The sequence below is a fragment of the Phalacrocorax aristotelis genome, chromosome 5, assembly GCF_949628215.1.
Source record: "Phalacrocorax aristotelis chromosome 5, bGulAri2.1, whole genome shotgun sequence".
NCBI lineage: Eukaryota > Metazoa > Chordata > Aves > Suliformes > Phalacrocoracidae > Phalacrocorax > Phalacrocorax aristotelis.
In genome coordinates, this window is record NC_134280.1 from 8,425,606 (window position 1) to 8,435,700 (window position 10,095).

The following is a 10,095-nucleotide window of genomic DNA, read 5'->3' on the forward strand; positions in this document are numbered from 1 at the left end:
CAGATTATGAGAAATTAGATGCTTCAGATCTTCATCTAACCCCCCTTTTTATGTCTAAGAAATGCAATATTTACGGAGAACAGTTTTCCCTGTATATTTTAACTATAATACTATTTTTCAAGTACAGATTTTTTTAAAAGGTTATCTTTTTTCCCATTTATAAGACTCACTGTTTTCTTCACTCTAGATGCGGCCACATGCGCGCCAATATCTCAGTACATAAGAAAGTGTTCTCAGAGATATTGTAGGTAGCTTAATCAATACTGGCATTCTTCTGTAGCATTACACAGTGCACAAGCTACGTAACCAGTATATATGGAAACTACTATGTCAGTAACCAGTATATATGGAAACTACTACGTCAGGAAATGAATCAAGGTAGAAGGACTTGAACAGAAACTGAACAGAACCTAAACCTGTTACAAGCTTTTGCTATCTATCAGCCAGTACAGCCCTCAAAGGAAAATTAAAGTGCACACTTGGGCCTCATTGTACTAGTTTCAATATACAGAGCCAGAGGTTTAAATAGCATCAACTCAAAAAGAGCTTAAGTAAACTGCAGTATGCCTTTTACACCAGTGCAGAACCTTACCCACTGCACTTCAACTCTCATTACATCATTACAAAAATCCATTCCTTTCAATGTAGGCTGATGGCACACTGAACGGCTGTTGGTAACATACCAAGTGTGTTGAAACAACTGCTCATTCACTGGACATTCAGGAGCCAGCACGGATCAACTAGTGAACTAAAATTCCACACTTCCAGTGGGTAAGTACTATTTTAACAGGAGTTCATCTCAGCTGCTAGCAAGCAGCAATTTGTAATGGAGTCCAGCAGGGAGGCCAAAACCTTAATCACTTTCCAGCTCTTCCTTCCTCCCTCAAATATTCTTTAACTTACCTTGCTGAAAATTTTGGTAAGACAGGTTAGGTGAAAGTTACTGTAAGCTTTCCTCAAAGGAAACTTGCATAGTCCTACAAAGTTATCAATCTGGAACCCCAGGAGAGTCACTTTACAGACTCAGACAAAAATTCCAGAAAGATTAACAATGTGGGCCATAAAGTGAGATCGATAAGCCTCTCCAGAAGCCTGAAACTACTAAGACCTAGATTCAGACATACGTCAAATCGCTTTGTCAAACACTCACGCAGCTCAGTTTCATTTCTCACATCATTAAAAAAGTTAGAATTTTTATTTTACCGATTATCCAATTGCTTGAACACATGACTGCCAAGCTACTGAAAAAATGTGGGAAAGTATTCCAGTAAGAACCACAGATTACTATCTTATTTCTAAGGACTACAATCTATATTTCTCTTTCAAGAGAAGTTATGATATCAAAATGAAGATAAATATTTTTTCTAGAACTGATTTATAAATAAGCTCAACTGGTATCTAACAAAATAGCTATTAGAAATAACAATCTAATATTTTATTTTGAAGTATAACATATTCATTTAACTTGATTACAGGCTCTTAAAATTAGACTAAGTATTCAGAACTGGTTGATTTTACCTACAGTAAAATAGCTGTTAGCTTGAGTAGAAAAAACGCTGGAAGCATTTGCAGCATTCTCCTCCTGCATGCTTTTTTCCAGTCTAGTAAAACAAAACTAGCCGCATAACACAAACAAACATTAAGCATAAACAGAATGATGCTGCATTTCACCATGTTCTGGGAGGATCAATAGTAGTACTGACTGAGAAACAGCATTTCTTGAAGAGAAATACAGGGAGGGAAACTGTTCATTTTTACAAGAACTTACAAAAACAAATCAAAGTGCTAGGGAACTGATTGAAATACTGTAGCTTTAATAATCCGGTCAAATATCCTGTACAACCTAGGTTGAAGTCTGAGTGGTAAAGATTGAGACATCTTTGTGTCTTTTTTTCCCCTACACAGAATGTTCCACATCCTTTTCCTGTTCTGTCAGATCAGGAAACACAAATACTGATTTCACTGACAAAAATCCTACCAAAATACAGGAGTGACAGTTCTTAATTAAAACTAATGAGAAAGAAAACCATTAGAATATTCTAATTTGGCTCCATGTTTATGCAAATTTAATGGACAATTTCTAAATTTAGTTTTGACTTCCAAATAGTTTGAGTTCCTCAAAAGCCTATCTCAAACAATTCATTTTGCTCAGTCCTCCAAATATTTTTTTCAGATTTTTTCCTGATCTCCCTGGAACTTTCTTCCACAAGCCCTGCAACAGAGGTATGTATTTTAACATTTCCTTCCTTAAATTCCATCAACACACAGAGTGAGAAATAGTCATTTTTCTGCTCATACTCACTTGCAAGTATGCCTCTAAGACCTCCACCACCTGAGCATCAAATTGGTTCCTTACTTGGACTACTTGCCCACTTCTTTTTTAAACATCTTATTGCTATCCAAGGAATATCCAAGGAATTTTGCAGCCCCTCTTCCCACCAAAACCACTTCCGAATCCACTACACACTACAATCCTGAAAAAATGCATTTTTTTCAGAGTTGCTGGAGTGTTTCAAAAGCTGAGATGCTGGAGATGTCTCTTGATTTTTTTATTGTTGTTGGTACGTGTGTACCTCTGTGTGTGTGAAGTAGGTGGGAAAGATTAAATGCACATACAATGTATTAGTACCTACAGAGAACACCATTGTTAAGATCCTTTAACATTACCACAGGAGTTTGTCAAACAGGCGTGGAAGTTAACGTTAAGAGTATTACAGGTTTTTCCTAGGCATGGAATATATGTCTGCTTAGTTTCTCTTTTTTTCAGGGAGAAAGCTCCTTTGCCAGGTGGCTCAGAAATTCTAAGATCAGGTAACCAAACAGCCAAAGACACAGCAAGATAATACTCAATACTCTTTTTAGGAAAAAGGGGACCCACTTTAATGTATAATTCATACCAAAAGCGAGACAGAAAGAAAACTCATCCTGAGAATCTGAAGATGACGAAGATCTGGTTGTCACTGTCTGCTGAATACTTCTAGACAGATTCTCTGTTTTCCATATTTATGCTATTTTAATTACTAAAAATAGCAAACTTTAATTACATCTAGACAGAAATGGGCCACTCAAACCAAGACTGGGAGAAGTGAACTACTTCATGGTTCATGTTACTTGGAGTAATAGTTTAGAGGCATTAGTACTGGAAGCATTTATTTGAGGCAAAAATAGCCTTCACACTACAGTGCACTGAAACAGTGTGGGACTTTCACTGTATGGTTAGGTCATACAAACAGTTTCATTCAACAGTCAATAAAATCATGTTACAGCGTCTTGGTACAGAATGAATAAACAACATCAAACCTGGATAACTACCAGGTTAGAAACATTCCTCGTATTTAATCTAGGTTTGGGTTTTTTTTAAGCAAGCTTTTCAAGAAAAGTAATCAATTGGTATGTCTGATACAGAGGCCTAATGGTGTAGCACAAAACTTTCTCAAGAGCAACTTAAAGCTAGTATGTTCACTCCTCTCAATCTACAACACAGAAAATTACATCATTGCACACAGAGTACTTGAACAGGACCCTTCAAGGAAGACTCATGGAAGTTACTTAAAAGCTTGTTAGGAAGTAGATGATGTGTTCAAAGATTTTTTGCTATGAATACCATATCAAAAATGTTCAAAGTTTTGAACATGTAGAAAAGTTTTACTTGACAAATGCAACACTTCGGATAGGCCATCTTCAATGAAAACAGTCATTTTCACAAAAAAAGGTCATAATAGCAGAGTTACTTGGGGTCCTCAATACTTGAAATTATCTTACAAGTGTATCACGTGCATACTAACTACAGCTACAATCTGCAATGTTCAAGGGAAACTTCCAAAAACTGCAGTTCAGTGCTGCTTCAATGCATTAGTTCTCTGCTGCAAAGGAACAAGCACACATGAGAGGGGACCAAAAAACAAACAAAACTAAAAAAAAAGAGAGAAGAGCCATAAGACACAGCATTTTAAACCCAAGAGAACTACTGCCTAAGTGAATACATGCAGAAACCTTTGTACCGACAACGATCATCTGTAAGAATGTGAGAAACCGCTTTAGTCACACATATTGCAGACAAGACGACTATCACATAATGTGATACGAGTCCAAAGGTTCAGTATCTTGAGACGTCACATGTCCAGAAAACATCCAGATCACAAAATATAACCATAGGCAGGAATGATAATTCACTGCAGTTTGTGCCTTCTATGACAACTAAGAATCTTAGAATCATCTAGGTTGGAAAAGACCCTTAAGATCATTGAGTCCAACCACAAACCTAACACTGCCAAATTCACCACTAAACCATGTCCCTAAGCACCACATCTACACAACTTTTAGACACCTCCAAGGATGGTGACTCAACCACTTCCCTGTTCCAGTGCTTGACAGCCCCTTCAGTAAAGAAATTTTTCTGATATCCAATGTACTCCTTGATTAGTCGCTATCTGAAAATGCTTTGCTAGGACCTCAAAAGAGGTTATATAAAATGCTGTACCAGTCACAGTGCATGTGTGCCTTATCTGTTTGCTAGAAAAGGGAGGAACACAGCATTAACATGCAATAGAAAGAAAGCAGCAAGAGTGAAAGCAGCTACCAAGAGTGAAGAAAACTATTCTAGGGAAATATAGGCACAAGGAATAGATTATATGGCAAAAACTGACATACAAAGAAATGCAGCAAACTACATGACTCATGAGCAATGACCGATAAAAGTAAAATCGGATTCTGCCTGGTACTTGTAACCTACGAAAAGCCCTTTGTCTAAAGGACAAGGTCAAAAGAGGTGGTTGATAACTTCCAAAGATTACAGGCTTTTATCAGGATACAAAAATCAGTACGACAAACATTAGTAGGTTAGACTAATAATCAAGGTTAAACAGTTTGGAACGCCTGTGGGATGTATGAAGAAATACAGTTAGCTAACAGGAAGAAGAGGACCTTCTGAGATTCAGAGGGCCAGGATCACAGGATTCTTAGCTCATACAAACCATAAATAATAAATCAAACGAATCACAGCATTGACTTAAGCTCTCTTCATGAAAAGGACTTTACTACTTACAGTACTCTAAGAGAAAATCCCTGTGTCCCGAGTTAATTTTCTCTTCTCTGTTCTTTCACTGCAGTGTCTCCCTGGTATGCAAGCTGTCACAGACATATGAAAAAGCAGAAGTTCCTCAAAGAAGCTACATCCTGGTCTGCATGCATGCATGGACCTTGGGTTTGAAGGATTCACCTGATTAAAGCAGACAAGACTGCTCCTTGTTGGAAGGCAAGAACAAAACCCCACAAATGCATCTCAAGACAGCTGAACTATTCCAGCTTATGCAGAAGCATAAATCTATTCACCCTGTTAAAAGTGTGCATAGTCACAAAAAAGCCACTGCCTCACATCTGGGAGGCTGTGTCAGCACTTGTGTTACCACTTCACCATCATTATGGTAGCTCCTCCTCAAATGCCATCCAATTAAGAGAGCCTATGTCAATATCCAAAACCCTTCACTGAAATAATGTAAGTTTCTATAAAATTCTAGTCACCTTCTCTTTGGGGCCTTGAATTACAGTATGCGAGTTATCAACCCATGTGAACAAATGAGAAGCAAAAAGAGGGGGTCAGAAGTGATGGGAAATCAAGCCACAATCAAAACACAATCTGAATAAGACTTACTCCTCACAGACGTTATCCTTCATTGTGTTATAGGTCCAGGCTCTTCAAGAAATGAAAGTAAAACAGCTAATGAAGCCTTTACAACTTCAATAATATATGTCAGTAACCGGAGGCTATAAGAGGAAAACAAGAGGAGTCTGAGTGTGCACGTACACACACAGAGGCACAACTCCACTTTTTCTTCTGAAGTACGGAAGACAACATTTTTAAGGTTTTGGTGCTGGGTTTTTTTTGTTTAAGTGGATGTGCATATGTAGTATGTGAAATGCAGAGATGCATAAACACTAACTCGGCAAAAGTAGAGAGGAATAAAGGATGACCTTATTCCACTCCAATCAGTTAAGAACTTTTTGAAATTGAAGATGCAGTAATAGCAAAACTGCTTGATTTTTTAAAGTTTCCACTCATCACATTCCCAGCTGGTTAGCACTGTGCAGCACGTTCATTTCCTTTAGCAGATGCTTCCGATATTCGTTACCAAGAGTTGCTGCTGGAGTACTGCTCTGGTTCCAAACCAGGCTAAGCAAGAGTTCTGCAGACACTTTGGGAATAATGTGACATAAATGAAAATGCTATCAGAACCTGGATTTTTTGATATACCGCATATTGTATTTCTTTTCACGCTCTATTTAAGAGACTAAGCATTCACTAAGTCAGACAATCTGTTGGCAAATAACCATGAGGTAATATTTGCCACTGAATCTCCCTTATAACTGCTTTTTCCTATCAATAAAACTGAACTAATTCTCCCATTCTCTCATGAAACACTAAGACAGCCTTTTTTAGATCTCAAGTCTGCTCAGAAAATGAACACTGCATTCACACAAACCTTCAAACCACCTACCACACAGCTAATAATCAAGTTACTGCATCCGTGAAGGGCAGTTAATGCAACTACTCCTGAAGTTCTATTAAAATTTTAAAGCCAAGATGAGGAAAACTGCATATGAAGCTGTTTTAATAAACAGAAGCAATACCAGAGTGAACTTGTTAAATGAAAGCATCAAACAATGCCAAAACCATAACCTCACAAACAAAACAAACCAATATATAATTTCAAACTTGAAGGGAAATGAGTGGTGCTAATAGAATTCTATATATTATCTCAAGCACAGAAGTTGATGCTATAAAGCTTTTTTTTTTTTTTAAATCACAGGAAAGGAAGGGAATCTGATTGGAGGGAAGATGAGTTAAAACTGGAGAGCAATTGTCTTTATTCTAAGTCATTTTAGGAATTCAAAACACTTCATTATTCTGCCAGATTCTACTTCATGAAGTAGATTAAGGATTTCAGATTATTTACACCCAGTGTTGCTGGCTGCTTCCTAAGTTTTAGGATCTTCTTATATGCAGTATTCAGTCACTTTGTCTTTCAGCATCTTTTCAGTCCAGGCTGAATAAGCTGCCTTCCTCCCGGACAGCAAGATGGATTTATCACCCAGAAAAGAGGAGACATATGTTCTTATTTAATCCTTATTCTGCTTGTACAAAATAAATCCATATTCTGTATAAGAACAACAGAAAACAGTCTGCATACATTAAATTATGAAGAGCAGACATCCCTTTTGCTAAACATACTGCTCTGTGGGCCATTTTAAGGGTAAACTATTCCCTACATGATCTCATACAGGTAAAGAGCAGGAAGCAGTAGCGAAAGTTACCTTGAATGTAACAAAACCACCAGAAAAAAGCGAAGGTTTTTTCTTCTTCCTACTATTAGCCTTGGGTACAGCCAGCAGTAATTACGTGAACTCTGGGTGTTGCAGTAAGAGTTTCTCATGAAAAAAAGTCAGAAACATTGCACAGAGATGAAGAAGGAAAAAGGTAAATCACCCTTTCAGACTAAATTGGACTCAGTGTCCCCAGGCAAAATGGTTTCAATAATAAATAACAAGAACTAACTGGTTCCTCCTTTTCTGAAAGCTTTTCAGCCTTTTATGAAACGGCAAAAGTATTCTGAAACAACTGAGATCACCTCATTGATTCGGGAGTAAAGACATACCCCTAGCCTGCAAACAACTTCAAATGTTGTCCTCCTGAGGACACAGATTAACAGGTACAGGACCAGGCACTCCCTCCGCCCTACTTGCATTTTCTACTCCCAAAGCTGTTTGCTGACATAAAGCACTTGCACTGCACTAAGTCAAAATTCATTCCTGTATTTAGCATTATGAGTCACGCTGTTGAAAAAGCTATCATACTATTTCACGGGGACAAGGTGACAGAGCTTTTTAGACAAATAAGACTGTGTACTAGAATAACACGAATGTCAGGAGTGAGCCTTCATTTGAAGAGTATTCTATTCTTGCTGCAGTTATCAAGAGACCTAACGCAAGAATTAAGAATTCATTCTCCCAGGTTTACTGACCACAGTGCCAGAAAAAAAAATACGCACTCAAAAGACGAGACTGGCATTATACGGTGGCTGGAAAAGACGGAACCTACACTTCCTGCATTAACAGTGAGAAAAGCCTCTACCGAGATTTAGTTCTTCAAAACTAAGTGACATTTATTTTCCCCTAAACATATTAAAAAACAAGATTATCTTAAGTAGCTTCTAAAACTCAAGAGAGACAATAAAACTGGCCCCCAAAAATCTGTTTTAGTATAGGTCTGCATATCTACGCAATCACACCAGGTCTCCCTACGATAAAACCACAAAACGATGTTGATGCATTAGAAATACTGAATCCAGCAAATAAAGAGCATTGTTATTTCCAACCTACAGCTTAACGCACCTCTGGCGAAAAAGTAGCAGACATGGCAGACAGCAGTTAGCAGAAATTACAGTTCTCAGGAACCTTTTTCACAAATTCACTTCCTAGAAGATTACGAAGCCTGAAGAGGACACACACCCAGCACCACAAGTGAACCCAAGAGCTTGTAAACCGGCTCGCAGCGGGGAGATTTCAACGGACTTTTCGCCCAAGATTCATCTTCCCATCCACGGCAAAACTTGCCACCCGCGCTTCGGGAAGCCTCCGCCAGCGCTGCTCCGTCCCCCCAGGGCGCGCCCGCCGCCACCGCCAGCCCCCGGCATAGGGCGGGCGGCCACGGCCGGGCTCCCCGGGGCCGCCCCCGCTGGGATGTCCGGGCGGCACCCCCCCGGCTCCGCGGAGGCGCTCCCCGCCGCGCCGGGCACGGAAGGTCGTTACGCAAGGTGACGGGGGCGGCCGGGCCGCGGCGAGGACGGGCCCCGCCACACCACAAGCGCCCACCTCGACCGATCCCCACTCCCGCCCCGCCGCACCCGGGCGGGCGGCTCCCCCACGCCAGACCAGCCCTGGGGAGGGGGCGATGTGGCCCGGGGGCGGGGGGGGCGCTGAGGAAGCCGCTCTCCCTCACGGCCCGCTGAGCCGCAGCGGCCTGAGGGGGGCAACGGCGACAGCGTCCCCCACAGCGGGGCTGGGCGCGGCACCACCCCCACCGTCTCCACCGTCCCCAACCCCGCCGCCGCCTCACCTCCTTCGCCGCCGCCCGTGCGCAGCCTGCCGCGCCGGGAGGAGCGCATCGCCCATGGCCCTCGGCGGAGGCCGGCGCGGGCTGAGGGGCGGCCGCCGCGGCCGCCGTGGGGGCCGGGCCACCTGGAGGCGGGCGGGCGAGGGAGCGTCTGCAAACTGCCAGCCACCAGCGACGGCGCACGGCACGGCACGGCACCGCCCGCCCCGGCTGCCGGGCGTGAGCGGGAGCGCGCGCAGGCGGCCCCGCCCGGCCGGAAGCGCCTGTGACAGGCCGGGGCAGAGCGAGGGAGCGTGTGCAAAGTGCGTGCCCGGCTGCTGGGGGGGGCAGGCGGGGCTGTGAGGGGGAGAGAGCCCGCACAAGCACGGCCGCCCCGCGCAGCCGCCGCGGCGAGTGTGTGAGAGCAGCTCCTCTCTCCAGGGGCGGCCTCGCCCCCGCTGCAGCCCCGACCCTGCGTTTCTCCTCACACCTGCCCGCCGCCGCCCGCCCTCGGGCCTAGCGGAGCCCCCCGAGGGGCTGGCGGGGAGGAGCGGCCCAGGGGGCCGGCGCTGCCGCTTCACGGCGCTGGGCAGTCTGTCAGCCAGCGGTCGGGAGAGCAGGAACAGAGAGACAGACATGGCTGGAAGAGCGCTGGCTGGCTGCGCGCCCCGAAACAGCCTCCTCAGAGCCCTCCTCAGCTTTCCTCGGGCTTGTCCGCCAAAGCCCTCGCAGCCCCGACCAACACATAAGCTTAGGCGCGGACCTGGGCTTTGGCCGCAGCGGCGGGTCTGGCCGCGCTAGGGGGACGCGTCAGCTTGCATTTTTCTGAGCATTAGACACAGGCGCAGGTATTTGTGCCAGCGGCCGCAGGGTATTCGCCTGCTTCTTAGGTCGTCTTTAAAACACACTCTACAAGCTGCTGAAGCATCAGTGTTTGGGAGCCGTTAGAGCAAAAAAAGATGAGGTATTTTTGTAATGGGAAGATGACTGTTTCGTAGTGGCGAGAC

At 43.3% G+C, this 10,095-nt stretch overlaps 1 protein-coding gene across 3 annotated transcripts in view; it reads right to left on the reverse strand.

Annotated features, from left to right (window-relative positions):
• MGAT5 (alpha-1,6-mannosylglycoprotein 6-beta-N-acetylglucosaminyltransferase) overlaps positions 1 to 9,323 on the reverse strand; it is a 137,433-nt gene extending 128,110 nt beyond the window's left edge. For 2 of the 3 annotated variants that reach the window (XM_075092879.1, XM_075092881.1), the window contains exon 1: positions 9,113 to 9,323. The gene's annotated coding sequence lies outside the window, so the exon portion shown is untranslated. Of the gene's footprint in view, positions 1 to 8,388; positions 8,696 to 9,112 lie in introns of those variants that run through there. The other variant, XM_075092885.1, reaches the window with a different exon arrangement.
• Between the last annotated feature and the right edge of the window lie 772 nt (positions 9,324 to 10,095).